Source organism: Haemaphysalis longicornis, unplaced genomic scaffold (assembly GCF_048455015.1).
Source record: "Haemaphysalis longicornis isolate Haplotype H1 unplaced genomic scaffold, Haemaphysalis longicornis Haplotype H1 scaffold_3, whole genome shotgun sequence".
NCBI lineage: Eukaryota > Metazoa > Arthropoda > Arachnida > Ixodida > Ixodidae > Haemaphysalis > Haemaphysalis longicornis.
In genome coordinates, this window is record NW_027526335.1 from 56,081,554 (window position 1) to 56,091,337 (window position 9,784).

At 51.2% G+C, this 9,784-nt stretch overlaps 1 pseudogene; it reads left to right on the forward strand.

Annotated features, from left to right (window-relative positions):
- The first annotated feature begins 5,323 nt into the window (after positions 1–5,323).
- LOC144175224 (uncharacterized) lies at positions 5,324–7,244 on the forward strand (annotated as a pseudogene).
- Positions 7,245–9,784: the final 2,540 nt, after the last annotated feature.

Here is a 9,784-nt window from a genome sequence, read left to right on the forward strand (position 1 = left end):
CAAAAAGGCATGTTCCACAAACGTTAGAGCTCTGTGTGCCTTCTTGGGATATTGAATGTTGAAAACCCAGAACGATGCAAACACACTACACAGTCCTCCCAGTAAAGATGATGCAGTCAAGACACTCTGGCCATCGATGCGGAGGCTAATTTCCCCGTTCGCGGAATGCAGGCAGGGAGTCAAAGGAACATCTACCTGAAAAAGCAAAAAAGAAATAAAAATGACCCACATGTAAAATTCAAAACAGACACTATGGTTAAATGAACTTAATAATTCGGTACAGTAATAAAATTGTTATGCCAGGTTCCCTGCGAAGATTCAGTACTTAAATTAGGAATGCAAAGGCTTCATAAAACCAAGTGCCAGTACATTAACCATCGTGGCTTTTGCAGCAATAAAAAAGATTACTTCCGCACAATATACTCGAGCACAACTTTAAATGACAGTGAAGTTAAAATGCAAGTCTCTCTAGGTTGATAGATTAGCTCACGGAGAACACTATTATACCCCTCTTACACCTGGCATTTTTTTTTAATATAAGGCTGAAACTAGCAAAAACACGTTTTCACCGGAAGGGCTTAAGTGGCCTGACGCGCACAACTTCTTTCTTGGCTGCCGCTGGATGGTGCTACTCGTCCATACTTGGGGTGGCAGTACCGCTTTCCAAGGGAGCATGCGAGCTACGCATGAGAAAATCGTTCGACGCCAAAACTTGCGGGGCCTCAAAAGGCCAATGTTTTTCTTCAGTGAAGCGTAAATACTGATCACAGGTCCAATGGAGAAACATTTTGCTTAGTGGTCTCGAACGGCAAATGACAGGGGAGTTTGAGGAAGCATGAGCGATTTGACCGGAACTGACCAAACTGCTTGGTACGTGGTAATGTTGTATTCAGTTGCTTGTATACTGCTATTAATCACCGCTGCTTCACTTGCTTCCGGTTTATCCTGATGCAAACAGCGACTGCAGTCGTGTTTGCGTCACGTTTGATGAGCAGTTGAACAGCGATTTCTCAGCACTTAAGGCATCTTAGCACTAAATCAATGCTGAAATGGCTATGTGGAGGTCCGACTTCCGTTTGAAATCAACTTGCTGGTTGTCTTCAATGACCCTTTAACAACAAATTACCCTTATGCCTCATCACTGCAACCGATTGTTCCTCCGTGTGGTGCAAAGTGTGTTACTGTGAGTATTTTCAACGTGAAACGAACCGTTTCTGTTATTTGTAGGACTGATTATGTTATTAATCACTGCAGTGACAACAAGCTATGAAAGAAAATCCCGCCATCTCCACGAAGTGAATGATGATGAGAGGGGCGAATCTAAAATGCTTATCAGCAGACAATGTGACGCATTAAGTGCAAGCTGCTTTCATAGTGTGTGCATTGACATTAGGATATGGCCCCCTGGTAGAATGATGCGCTGCGCGAGATTTTGCCGTACCTAAAAGGACAGGCAAATCATTTTTACGGAGTATAGGATCTGTAAAAGGGTTGCGAGTTGGGCGAGTTGGTAATTATGCATTGCGAAAAATAAACTGCGCGCAAATTAACGAGGACAAGAACACATGAAGACGGCACAAGCGCACACTCGCAACTAGTTTATTATTGCACAATTCAAAGCTTTATATGCCCAAGCGCCCAATTGCCGCGCCCCCAATGCGTCACAGTTCTCGGCGCACTCAGCCGAAAATACTAAAAAACCGTAACAACAAAACCACAAAACGAACTTTGAGGCGCACGAAAGGCGAAAAATCAGCAAAGATAACCGCATCATACATGGATTAAGACCCCCCTCCCACCCCCAACACGCATTCCCAGAAGAAGCACCGAAATAGCGCTCAATGTGCGTCTAAATATGCGACTGCTCGATTAAGCAGGGCGATAGAGGGATGACTGATACATTCGGAACCAGCTTTTCTGATGTGGCTGGCTTCTACAATTTCTCGCGTTCGCTGGTTCTTATGTCGCAAAAGGATGGCTGTGCGCTCAAACACAGGGACACAATCAGGTCTGCATGCGCGGCAATGAGAAGATAAGTGGCTCAGGTCACGTTGAAAAATGAAAAAAAAAATATACGGTACTTTTAGACGTCGTACGCTCGAGTTTGTGACAACGTACCCGTGTGCGGCTCTGTCCTGAAGTTCGGAGAAATGCAGGCGGGTTGTGTTATATTTCTCGTCTTGCATTACCCTTTCTTTTATATATTAGCGCCCTCTTTCCCGATCTCTCTACCTTCCTTCCCGCTTCCGTCTGACTGCGCTGATTTTCGCCAGCACGAAGTAACCGTCACGTTGCTTTGAAACGACGCCGCGCGCGACAAACGAATTTATCTCGAATGCCCTGTTACAAACCGGCCTACAAAAGAATGCGAACGCATACCCCAAAACCCACAAACAAGTAAAATAATACGAGTGTGCGCTTTTTTCTTTGCCCGTGCGTGTACGAGCTGTGAGCGGCACGGGTACCCGGGTACTTCGCTGGGTACCCTATCCAAACGTTTGACAAACGCATCGACTGATGAAAGACCACTTACCAGCGAGCTGTCCACACCTGTCGCCGTATCCAAATGCTGTTTGCGGCCGTTCCTCGTGTGACAGGGGCACATGAAAATCTTTCCACCAAATGGCACTACTAGTCCTTCACAAATAAGAAAAAACGGCGGCCCAAAGCGAGGCTTGAAGCTCCGGCCGCGCCGAGTCACCGGCCGCGCTGCGTTGATAGTTGTTTACATCCGGGCAGGCAGTCGTGCCGCCAGGGCAAGTTGAGTCGCTGCAGTCGGGTGCGTTGGCGCGCTGGCACGAGAATTTAAATCGTCTATGTATGCGCAAGCAAGCGAAGCAGATGAACGTTGAAATTGTTTGCAACGGCGAGAACTGCATCTTCGTTAGCAGCAGAGTTTGACAACACCTATCGCCAAAATAAACAGATTGAGACAACACGGCCGCGCTCTCTGCCTGTGATCGCGCTGGTTGAAGCATCTATACGGGTATACGTACGGTATTGGTTTTGTAGCTGCGTGCAACCGTCGAGTCCTGCTTACTCGTTCTAATTAGCATTAGGCCACGGTTGAAGTGCTGGTGCACGGAGTCAACAGAAGACTAACATGGCGACCGCCCGCTTGAGATGATTACCTCAGATAGGACGTTTATTGTGGACGTGGTAGTATACAAGGAACGGAACGCCATCTCACAAATGGTGTTAAGTCGTTCTAAATCCTCCCTTTTGCTACCCGGATGGGCAACGGTTCTACCATGGAGGTTCGTCCACTTCTTTAGATCATGCGTAGGGAGTACATTTTTTGCTATAGGTACTTTTCAGGGCACATTACTTGATTAAAACTCCATTTCCGGCTAGTTTGCGTTTACAGTGTGAGTGAAGCGTCAAATTACACTGCATGTCGTCAGAGCTATACGTGCATCACGTCACTGACCCGCCGCGGTGGCTGAGTGGCTAAGGCGTTGCGCTACTGAGCACGAGGTCGCGGGTTCGATTCCCGGCCGCGGCGGCCGCTTTTCTGATGGAGGCGAAAAGCAAAAACGCCCGTGTGTACGAGATTTCGGCGCACGATAAAGATCCCCAGGTGGTCAAAATTAATCCGGAGCCCTCCACTACGGCGCGCCTCATCGCCTGCGTTGCGTCGGCGCGTTAAACCCCCACAATCAATCAATCATCACGTCACTGATTGCTTACGTTGTGCTTGCGCAAAAAACATGGCGAATTTCCCAGGAATTTGTGCAGTCGAGAATAGGGCCCTTGGGCCCCTATTCGCCACTCTATTCTCGACTGCACAAATTCCCAGGCAATTCGCCATATTTTTTTGTGTCCCGCCAACTGTTTAAATTACGTCATGCCTTCTCAGCCAATCACAGAGAGGGCGTGTATTACAGGCATTATTGTTGTTGAATAGCAAAGACAGGCCTACGTTGTCATGTCTAGTGCGTTTAGTCTGGTTTTTCATTGCCGGCCAAGAATTATGCGCTTTCAGTAAAGAGAAATAAGGCAAACTTTAGAACTGGTGCCCGTAAACGTCATAAAACATCAAAATGACGACAGCACACACAACCGCTTTGTTAACCGGGAGCACGTGACCAAAATTGAAAGCCCATGAGAAAAGACTTCTGGCAAATTCTCAGATTTCCCGGGAATTTGTGCAGTCGAGAATAGGGCCCCAAGTGCGAAAAACCGCTCCCAATGTTTTCGCTCCATGGTGACCTGCCTGTTTAGGCGCGTTCCGGCCGGTTTAGGGATGTGCAAGAAAAATCCGAGAAGGAAAAGAAAACATTTATCAACTTGAAGCGAAAAAGAATAGTACTATTACGTTATACATTGCATTTTTATATGTTCAGTACAGCGCTGTGGGAACATTTAGCACCCATGATTCCGACCCATGTCCAAGCTGTAGGCACGCGGTACCGCTAGCAACATGTGTCTACAAGCGGAGAGCGCACGAATCGGCGGCGGCGGCGGCGGCGGTGAGCTGCTCCCCACAAAATACCCGGAATTACCACTGGCGCCTTCTCGGGGCTTTGAAAGGAACTTTCCCAGCGACGACACCAACGACACCCTCGGGCTCTTATTGGCTGTGGCCCCACGATGATCGCAACGATAGCACGACTGCATCTGGCTTGCCAGTCGCACGTCGTGAGCATCGTCCGAAACGCCAAAGCCGGTACCAACGATCAATCGTAACGACCAGTCGCTTACGAATCGCGTGAACCAGTCTTCCATGTGTATCGCGCTTAACCCACGCTGTTAGGCAGGCACTCACGGCGCGCGACAACAGTTCCCGCCTGAGATACATGGTCCGCCGATGCCGCGCTGTTCCGCCCAAGTTACCCAGACTGGACCTCCGATCAGACTCTCCCTCTCTCTTCCGCGCACACACGTTCGCACTAGAGTTCCTGTATATAGCTCCCGCAGGGATCTAAGAGTTGCGCGACCCTTTTCCACGCGCCGCCGTGATGACGTCACTCCGGTTATCCATGCCGCGCAGAGAAGCCCCCAGTAAGGCTGCGCCGAAGCCGCCGACGCGGGCGGCCCCGCGCCCCTCCCAGGAACAGCGGCAGCACCAGTGTGAGCGACATCTCAGGAATCCAGCGTAGCCACAGCCAACGTTACTAGATTATTGGCCACAGCTACAGTGCCTAGTATATTCCAGGCACTATACCACAGCCACCGTAAGGCGCCGCCGACCGAAGCGCCCCCGCCGCGCGTCGGCCGCCGTCGGAAGCGTGGCGGCGAGGCTCTTACACTCGCGACGGGCGGCTTTCCCGCAGTAATCCGGATAACAAGATGGCGGGCGGTCGCGCAACTCTTAAGGTGTCTTCGATTTGGCTGCACTAGTTGCACCAGTTCAAGGGGTGCAGCACCGTCGTCCTCGTTTTACCGGTGCCGCGCGCGCCCTCTGCACTTCCTTCCTCGTTTTGCCAAGGTGCAGGTACAGTGCAGGCCCACCTCGGCACTAGTTCTCGGTCGCCGTGCACTCGCTGAAAGGGAGGTGCCGGAATAGTGCAGCATGGCGTACGTGCCGCCCAACGCGGAGCAGACGACGCTGCGCGTCGTTATTGACGGCGTGGAGGAGAACGTGTACCTCCTTCACAACCCTGACGGGTCACCCATGCAGGACGACAGCGGCTGCTACCTGTACGAGACGTCCGGTAAGTGTTGTTGCATGCCCGGCATGCCGGCGATAAACACGTGTAGCGTTCAAGAGTGGTTTTATTTTTGTTCGTAGCCATGTCGGCCTCGTCGCGTTGCTTTGGGTCGCAGTTTGGGATTTCTCAAAGGCGGTGCGGACTTTATACATGCTGGTGTGTACTTTTGCAGGCGGGCAACACGTGACGTTGTGGTTCACGGCAGCGGGCGATGAGAATTTGCCCCCTCCGGCGCAACCACAGACTTCCGCCTGCACTGATGGCGATGATGGTGAGGCCGCACTGGCTGAAGATGAGGCGGAACTGTGGAGTGCCTTGAGGACGAAGTTGTTCATCGCCCAGTACACCGCGCTCAAGGACTTGGTGGGAAAGAGCAGAACACTCCGGTATGTTATCCTTTGTGTGCAGAATTACATGCAGGACGCCATAATTTCTCCCCGCGCTGTGTGAACGCAGTAACTGCAAATGAACTGTACAGGGGCGCTGGCCTTGTCGCTCGAATTTCTAGTTACAAGCAATTTAAAATTATTCGCAGAATGCTAAAGATCGCACATCTTTTCCTCCTGCTTCGAGTGCTTCAAATATGTGACAGCCGAAATACAAATATTCTTGACAGAACGGCGCTAATAGCAGCGCATTTTTACTAAGAAAGTTATAAATAAAACGTTGTGCACCCCTAGCATGCTACTCGCATCAGTCAAGTGTTACTTTACTTTACCCATACATTACTTCAGCTGTGCTTTTCTTTTTTGTTTAGGACAAGAAAACAGCTCTGGATTAAAATAACCGAGCTCATTAACAAAGAGTTCCTGTGCAGTATGACGGCCACCCAAGTGGAAAATAAATGGAAGAGTTTGGACCGATCCTATAAGGAGGCAAAAAAAAAAAAAATAACACTTCCACTGACCGTGCCCCCGCGAGTTGCGCACACGAGGAGTAAGTTGGAATTATTTATTGAACTATTCAACAGTTCTGGCATCCCTCATACCCTGAGTCACCTCGGGACACCATGAACCTGTTTAACCATTGAAATGTTCACACAGGGAGCTTGCCGCAGTTCTAGAGAAGGAACACAGCATTAACCCAAGGATCCTTTTGGAGCCTGGAAAGGCAATCCTACCAGGAGGGAACCCAGGGTAAGTGAAAATTAAATAGTGTAAGCAAAGTGGCGATTGTAAGTGGTGTGACGTTTGTGCACAACTTTCAACAGGGCCAGCACTGCAGCCGAAGGACCCCCCAAAGATTTGCCAGTGCCAGTTGAAGGTGGAGGAGGTGGACCTCCTTGAGGACTTGTCGGTGCAGAACAAGGGGGGACCTGTACTGAAGAGAGTGCGGCATAGCAGGTCGCAGCTTGGTCCCCTCTTGGAGACGCTCCAAAAGATGGGGGAGGCCAAAGCGAAGCAAGAGGAGGCCAGGGAAAAGGCCTTCAAAGCCCGCCAGCAGTGGGAGGAGGCGAAGGAAAAGCGCCACGAGGAGCGAATGCAGAGATTCGACCGTCTGATAGATCTGCTTGCGACAAAGGACAAGTAAAACGAATAAAGACGGCGTGTCAGGACTGCACACTTTTTAATTTCATGCAAATGTTTCTTGCAGCACTGCCAACTCTGTTTTCATGCAAATGTTCTTTAAGTACATGGTTTGCCTTTCACAGTGGATGCAGTTCAACAACATAGCAGTTTCTGCGATGTCGGATATTTCAGCACAACAACACAATTCAATCAAATCAACACAAGGCACTTTCATGTCAACTTTGCGTTGGCAGGCCAGGGGTGACCACAATTAGCACTGCTCTTTAGCGATAAGGTCTCTCAAAGCCTGGGCGTAGCATGGTTGGTGGCAGTCGAAGTCCCCTTCGGAGGCGTCGTTGCCCACATCATCGTCGCGGCGCAATGACGTCAGCTCCTGCAGGAAGGCGCTCTCGTCGTTGCAGAAGTTGTGCAGAACGCACGCAGCCATCACAATGAAGCAGGACTGCTCAACAGTTCTGGCGTCTACAAAGTAGAGCCTCCTAAAACGCTGTTTCAGGAGGCCGAAGGCATTCTCAATGGCCACTCTCTGCTGGCTATGTCACCTATTAAAGTTGCTTTTCCACGTGGGAAATGTGCACTCATTGTCCCTGAATGGGGTCATGAGCCACGGCATCAAGGGCTACGCGCTGTCCACAAGAATGTAGTTTTAAGTGCAATGCACTTCTTAAGCGACCCTGAACCTGCGTCCACCGGCGATGTCCGCGCACGTGGAGATGGGCGCGCGCAGCCTGGCCGCTGACATAGCACATACCCACGTGGGGGATTGGCCAGGAATCTCCTCGTCTTCCTTGGCAACGGGGGGAGATGGGCGCGCGCTGCCTGGCCGCTGACATGGCACATACCCACGTGGGGGATTGGCCAAGAATCGGGCGTGAGAAGGGCTAATGCACCTGCTTAAAGGAGTACTGACACGAAATTTCAAAGCTGAGATCCGCTCTAGCAATCAAGTACAACGACAACACAAATAGGTGTCTGTGAATAAATGCATCTTTCTTTCTTTGTAGTTGTGTGTGTGTGTGTCATCTCTCTTTCGCGAACATTACCGAACCGCGCAAATTCAACTCGTGCATTCGCACTTTCACATTCTTCCCCTCGGGGAAATGCGGGGAATTTTTCCCCGCATTCGACGGCTGCGCGTTCAAAGAAGGGGCTCTCTCTCAGGACGCCGGCGTCGTGCGCCGAGCCCGGGAACCCGATGAAAACGTTGCGGAACTTGTTCCTATCGTCGCAGATGCCTTGCAAGATGATAGGCGGCCACTTCTTGCGGTTGAAATACGACTGGGCCGATTCACTTGGCGTCGGTATTTCGATATGCGACCCGTCGATGCAGCCAATGGCATTCCGAGGTCCCTTTCCACCGCTCTTGGCGAGAAACCCGGCCTTGATGCGTGTCACTTCCTCCACGCTACTTGGCCAGCTGATGACTTCAGCGCTAATTCCGTGGGGGAAGTGAATGACCCTCGTGACGCAGGCACGCACCGACGACTCCGTCACGTTGAACTTGTCTGCGATCGCATACATCGACACTTGCGAGCCGAGGTACACAAGCGCAATGAGGCACGTCTTCTGAGCTGAGATTTGTTGCCGGCCTTGCACTGCGCTCGGATAGTAGGCTGAAGCGCTGAACCTGGAGCTCAGGCAATCAAACGTCTCCCTCGACAGCCTGAACAGCCTTTTGAATTCTTGTTCGTTGTACCTACTGGCAACGTGCTCGTAGCCAGGCACACGATTGGCGTCTTCGCGTACCAACGAGCACGCCACGGAAATGCACACGGTGTCGAACTCGTCGTCAGAGTCACTCCACGGACTGTCACTGCACTCCATGTCGTCGCTGTCGGAGTCGAGCAGCTACGCGGCAGCTTCGAAAAGTGCCCTGTCTGACAGCCGATCCATGCTTGCGATCATGGAGGCGCAAGTTCGCGTGTCCCGGCTGCTGCAGGCCTACACGTGTGTCCTCGTTTTGGTTGTATCCGGTGCGCGCTAGTGTCGCGGCTGCACCTGCACTGCCTGAACCGGCGCTGCACGCGCGCGACACCGGTCGGCACCGCTGCGGCACTTTTCGGAACTAGTGCAGCCAGTGCAAGCCAAATCGAAGAGACCTTTAGCTCCCTGCGGGAGCTATATAAAGGAACTCTAGTTCGCGCAGCCAGCGCGTGCCATCTCTTGGGGGCGCCGACGAACCAGCGGAGCGCCGGACCGGTTTCAGCGCAACGTCTCTCTCCCCGAAGCGCGCAGCGGCTCCGGATCGCGGGTCATGGTTCTCCACGATTTCCACAATGTTCAGGTAAACATAGTAACGTGGAGCGTCAAGACCAGCATTGTGAACCTTGTTGCAACCGGTTTGTCCATATACCGCTCGGCTTATCCGCGAGATACGGCTGAACGCGATTAACTTTGCGATTCTTGCAGTGTACAAATGTGGACAGATTACTTACTTTTTATCCCGCACTAGCTTATTTGTTCTTATTTTTGTGGATCGCTGACCGCAAATATTTGAGTGTCTCAGCAAGGCCTGCCTGTTGTTCTAAATCAAGAGCCCTCCAAGCACGGTAGACCCGTACGAGTAGCTAGCCTTAGCTTGTGTGCATAAGATTGAGAAAA